General features: G+C 41.7%; 1 long non-coding RNA gene across 1 annotated transcript; it reads right to left on the reverse strand.

Annotated features, from left to right (window-relative positions):
• Nucleotides 1-3264: 3264 nt before the first annotated feature.
• On the reverse strand, nt 3265-5213 carry LOC148898035 (uncharacterized). Its single transcript, XR_016115027.1, has 3 exons — nt 4978-5213; nt 4826-4892; nt 3265-4231 (listed from the first exon to the last, which is right to left on the reverse strand). It is a non-coding gene; the product is annotated as an uncharacterized LOC148898035 (long non-coding RNA).
• Nucleotides 5214-6585: the final 1372 nt, after the last annotated feature.

Genomic DNA, 6585 nt, shown 5'->3' on the forward strand with positions numbered 1-6585 from the left:
ACTATTTTGGACTGATTGACTCTAACACTAGAAATGCAGACTCTCTTTTCCCTGTACAACAAAATCATTCAACCCCCTATCTCTCTCCCCCCACACTTTCACTCCTCAGACACCTGCAACGCTCTGCTTCGGTTTTTCAATGAAAAGATCGACAAGATCCATCAGCACCTCGGCTCCTCTGTATCCCTCCCTCCCCCAACTTTTCTACTCCCCATCAACTGCGATCCTCTTTTGAACTCCCTCATCCCTCATTAATTTTTGACTTCATCACCAAGTCCAAGAATTCCACCTGTCAGCTGGACCCCCTACCTACTATCCTCATCAAATCTTGTCTACCCTCTGTCCTCCCTTTTATTTCAGCTATTATTCACTCCTCATTATCCACTGGAATTGTTGCTGTCCCACCCAAAACCACAGCTGTAACGCCAATTCTGAAAAAAAAAAAAAAAAAAAAAAAATGGCGCAGATCACGATTTCAATAACCAACGCCCAATTTCTCATCTTCCATTTATCACTAACATTCTCGAAAGAACTGTTGCCTCTCAGCTCCACTCTCACCTCACTCACACTCACAATAACCTTTACAAACAATTCCAGTCTTGTTTCCGTCCCCGCCACATCACTGAATCAGCCCTCATAAAAATCACTAATGATCTTCTCTATTCTCTATTCTCATCCTTCTTGATCTATCTGCAGGCTTTGACACCATTTCTCACCCCTTCCTGCTCAACCGACTTTCCACTCTAGGCGTCCCCAACACCCCACTTAGCTGGTTTCACTCTTACCTCACTGGCCGCTCACAGTTTAACCAAATTAACTCATTCACTTCACGGACCTCTCCCGTGTCTTCTTGTGTGCTCCAAGGGTCTGTTCTGGGGCCCCTTCTCAATATTACATACCTTCTTGCCCTCGGTGATATCTTCCGCAATTTTGGCATTCACTTTCACTGCTTCGCGGATGACACCCAACTCTACCTCTCTCGTAAAACCGACGCCTCTCTTCCACCTGCATCCCTTACACTTTGCCTCTCAGAAATTAAATCCTGGTTTTCTCATAGCTTTCTCAAACTAAACAGCAAAAATAAAACTGAACTTCTCATTGTCGGTACTAAATCCACCCTTCACAAAGCAAACAATTTCTCTCTCACCATTGACAGTTCTTCCCCCGCCCTTCAGGTCAAGAGCCTGGGTCTCATCCTTGATAGCACAGTATCTTTTCACTCCCATATAAACAACATAACTCGGTCTGCATATTTCCACCTCTGTAATATGAATCGTCTCTGTCCCTCTCTCACCCCTCACTCCACTGCTATACTCACCCACGGTCTCGTCACCTCCCGTATCAATTATTGTAATTCACTTATTTTCGGGTCAATAAAAAAATTCTCCATAAACTCCAACTAGTCCAAAATTCCTCAGCCCGGATAATCACCAAAACCCCCTCCTTTCACCACATCACTCCTGTCCTCCAGAAGCTCCACTGGCTCCCTTTTAAACTTCATATTGATTTCAAGATTTCTGTTTACATTTAAAGCCACCCATAACCTTGCCCCCCCTATCTGTCTGACCTACTTCATATCTCAGTTCCCTCTCGGGCCCTCAGATCCTCTTCCTCCCTCCACCTCTATGCCCTCTGCCCGTCTCACCACGATGGGGTGCAGAGCTTTCAGCCGCTCCGCTCCCAGACTCTGGAACTCAGTTCCACCTAACATCCGTAACATTGACTCCCTTCCTACTTTCAAATCTCACCTCAAAACCCACCTGTTTAAACTTGCTTTCATGGTCTAATTTAATCTGCTGTTTTATTATTTATTGTTTTGTTCATGATTTAATTGTTTTATGTATTGTTTTTATTTTAAAGTGTCATTGGGTGTTCAGAAAGGCGCTTGTAAATTAAATTATTATTAAATGCCGTCCTTCTACCACAGAGGTGCCAAACAAATGTTTGTCATGGGCCTCATTGTTGGAGGGTCGTTATGATTGTAAATTTTGTCAAACCAAGTGTTGACCACCTCCATTTATTACATGCACAGTGGACAATGAATTGGTGGATGATTTGTTTGGAAATGAGAAATCGAGAAATAATGGCTTGTTCAAATATTGTTATGAATTACAAAACACTATTTGAAATTTTGGTTAGGACTTTAGCAAGCATCATGGAAGTTGGCATGCTTGATTTGCTTTTGTGGGCCGCACAATATGATGTGGCGGGCCAGATTTGGTCCCTATGTGGTTGTGAGGGTCGACTTTGACGTCGGCCCTCACAAGCAATGCAGAAATAAATAAAGCAATAAATACATACATAAATAAACACATTTTGTGTTATAATCCTATTTCTGAACAGAGACGGTTGTGTCAATTTTGTCCCCCGTGCAAAACGGCTAATATGACAGCTCATATCCCCCTCAATCCAAGTCCGTTTGTCTGTATAATACTGCCCCCGTGTGGCCAATAAATAAACACCAGAAGGAGCCTCGGTCACAAAGAATTGTGAAGCTAAATTTAAAAAAAAAAGACTTCTGCTATATGACTAAAAATATATCACCATGAAAACATTATTTTTTAAAGCAATGTAAATGTTTGAAATCAATGAAATTGGCATGCCTCAAATCTGTGTATTTCTTTGGGACACAGATACGCGTTCAAAAAGAGCTTGAAAGACTCCCTAAGAATTGTTGTTTCACTCCTTTTGCATTTACCTCTGCAATAAAACATACCGGTTAGTTTTTGAAGCATTAAGGCAGGTACCCTGGATGAGGAAAACAGTATAAACATGATCAGTCAATATTAAGTCATTCACTGCCAGACGTGCAAAAATGCGTCCACTGCAGTGCCAGGGTTTTTGTCATTGTCACTTGAATTCTAAGACCCACAGAATATTGAGTTTTAGGAATACATAAACAGTCAATACAGTGTTAGAGACCTTCGACTCTCTTCTCTCGCCAGAAAAAAAAAGTTAATCCCTAAATTATATGGATCTGGAGTGATATGAGCTTGAAATGAGAGTGGCTGTCCAAAACACAAAGCAAGATATACATATTGGTTTATATAGGGCTTTAACATCAGCAGAACCTGGAACAAAGCGCTAGCATGAAAACAAAAGAAATGCTGCTCCCATGTGGAAAAGAAATAACATTGCCCAAGACCATGGCCACGCTTTGAAAAGCATGAAAAAAACAAAACTCGAACAAATTCGGGAATAGCAATGTATGTCATATTTTCAATTCCACCCCCCCCCCCCCCCGAAAAAAATCGTGAATGGCAATGAGTGAGCCAAACGTAGTATTTGCTATTAGATGTTTTCATACTGTAAATGTGTCAAATTAAGACCAAATGTCAGCCCCAGTGACAACATATATCTTCAAATTTTGGTCACTTATAACTTGATGTAGCATGGTTTGTATGAATTGGACTGTGACTGGAGATTGCTTCATGTAGGACTCTTCATGTTTCTGCTGGCACTTATGGAAACGTGGTGAAACACAGAGTTCTCAAGACAGTTTCAAGCTCCCTGTTAATGGCAGTTCGTCACATAGTATCCATATTCCCACGTGCATTGTATTTTCTTTGATAGCCCCATGAACAAGTGTATCCCAAATCTGTTTTGGTAACCACAATATTGATTATCCAAAATTCACAAGTTTGGAAAAAAAAAATAAGAGCCGTTTTTTGAGGAAAAAGAAATAATATACTTTTTTTCAGGGCAGTGTGTAGAAAATAACATTTTAAAATTTCCCAATTTTGATTTTCACGTGTGAATTCAACATACAAAAAATGTATATGTCAAGTCCATGGTGTTCTGAACAAATTTTCATGACACATTGATTGACCTACATTTTTATGGATACAATTTGCTGTTATTTTTTGTTGTTGTTGTTGTTCATTTTATTTGTTAGACTATGACACAACAATACGGAAATATTTAAACAATAAAACTCATTGACTTTGACAAGTAACAGGTGGTTGGACATATCTCTTCTGTACACACGTGCACACGCACAAACCCACACACACGCGCACACACATCTAAAACAAAAACAGGCAACCGGTTCAGGGTGTCCCCCAGTTACTGCTTGAAGACAGATGGAAGAGGTTCTAGCATGCCCCAGAAAATGAATGGATGGACACACAACAAAAGCGATACCACCCGATTTGCACTCGACCCTTGCGTGAGCTGTCCATGGTGCTGACAGCCTTTCGGCGGCAGCTTTTTTTGTCGGCGGTCCACGAACCTGAACACACACACACACACGCACGCACGCACGCACGCACGCACGCACACACACACACACACACACACACACACACACACACACACACACACACACACACACACACACACACACACCGAGGTGCAGAACGATACAGATTAAAATCTGTCGGTGTTCAGACGAAATGAAATTAATAATAAATAGGAAAATTTCAAATACAAGAAATTAAAATATACTGAACTTCAACAAACAAATACAATACCAAATATTTAAAATATATTGGGTCGGAGTAAAAATAGAAATTAAATATCAAGCGTAGTTTCTGAATTCCAGCAAACAACCGCTAGGATTTCTGGACACATCACCTGCGTATGTGCATGCCCCGTGAAACACGCACTCTGTTCAGCCATTCCATAATATTAATAATCACTACAATTATAACAACACAAGACGCCACATGAGCATCTTCAAGTAGATACACCACAACTGCAACAATGCCCTGGTTGTGTGCAAGTGTTCATGTGTGTGCATTTGTAAGTGTCCGCTTGTGTCCCCGCGTGTGCACGTCCGCGCGTATGCATATGTGTGTGCGTTGGATGCAGGGAGACTACTTACCTCTGCTTGCTCGAGTGAACGCTCCAAATTGCACCGGATAGAATGAAAAATCAGCCCCCGGGAAAGACTGGATGCGAAAAAGGAAGAGCATACATAAAATGAGATTGTTTCCATGCACTCGGCAGGCAAATAAAGCATCCGTGGATCCGTACCGCGTCCATACACACGCGTCTGCATGTCACTGATGCAACACGTTCAAGTCCTAAGCTCGTTTTCTCTCCTCTCCACTCCGACGTATGCACCTCCATATTATACCCCACTACCCTCATCGTTCCCTGACACACACACCAGCCTTTCTGGAAGGAAATGCAAAAGCAGAACCACCCAAACACACGCCCACACACACACGTAAGCCAGTCAATTCTTTGAGTCTGCGATGGACCTGCATTGCGTCATTAGGTCTCCCCTGGAAAAGCGGGGGCTCCCAAAAATAGCATCACATTAATTCAGCCTGCATGTGCTGAATTTGTCTTGGTGGGGTTCAATGAAAAAGGGGCTGTTGGTACCAATCCAGAAGAGCCCCCCTCCTCCCACCACCATCACCACCTTCCTAAACCCACCCACTACCAATTTCCAAGCAATAATATGGTCTCCCGCTCTGCCAAGTACAGGCTCATCACGACTTGAGGCTATTTTTAGGAAGAGAACGAGGGACGGATGGATAGAGGGCTGGATAAAGTGAGGGAGAGTAAAAGAGAGGGATAGGGGTGGGCATGTTGAGAGTCGCAGGCACCTCTGCTCTCCTCGCCATGAGCTGCATCCGAGAAACCCAAACAGCACTTTGGGGGACAACCAGAGAAAATAGAGAATAGAACCTTCATGTATCCACTTGCCTGACTCTGACTTGATGTGTGTGCCTGCCTGTGTGCATGTGTGCGACTGCATGTGTTTGTGCGTGTGTAGTCCCTCGTGAAGAATCAAGAGAAGAACAACTCCAAGAAGGGCAACAATGAAGCTATCCATTCAAACAAAGTTTGAAAAGTTGCATTTCCCTGAACAAAACGGCAACATCATTAATTTGTCTCAGCGGATTGGTACAAAACATGAAGAAAGCTCTCATAAGCAAGGAGCTACCACATGGCCTTAACCAGGAAGACATTGTGTTCACATTGAATCATTTTCAATTCATTGGTATCTTGTTTACTAACGTGAGCAGGATGGAGGAGAAGGTCAACAGGTGGTTCAGTGCAGCATCTGCAGCAATGCAGACTCTTTATCGGTCTGGCTTGGGGGAGCAGAAACTGAATTGATATGCTCTGTCCCTCCATCTATGACCATGAGACTTGGATTGTGAAGTAGAAGTAGATAAAACACACAAGAAGATAAATAAAACATACAAAAATATTTCCATTTTTATACATTCAATTAGTATACAAATATTTTGTTTTTTACATTTCTTTTGTTTCACCTTACACATTATTGTGAGTATTGTAGTCAAGATCGGGAGTCTCCCAACCAAATTGTGAGACTTAACATGTATGGGTGTATACTGCTCACCTGCTACATGCTACATGGCCTGGGATATGTGGAAGACGATGGATGGTTGGATGAATTAAAAAAGGAATTACATTCCTTATCATTCATTTATCTATAATATTTTGGTAATTTGTTATGCTCCTTTGTGCTTTGAATTTTCTTTTTCTATATATTACTTGTACTTGTTACATTTGTGTATTAATTTTATTATCATCTGGCGACTTTTTTCTTTTTTATTCCAATTTATAGTTTATTATGGGTTTCACAGTCCACGAGAAGAAAAA

Source organism: Hippocampus bargibanti, linkage group LG05, assembly GCF_051943395.1.
Source record: "Hippocampus bargibanti isolate YZ-2025 linkage group LG05, ASM5194339v1, whole genome shotgun sequence".
NCBI lineage: Eukaryota > Metazoa > Chordata > Actinopteri > Syngnathiformes > Syngnathidae > Hippocampus > Hippocampus bargibanti.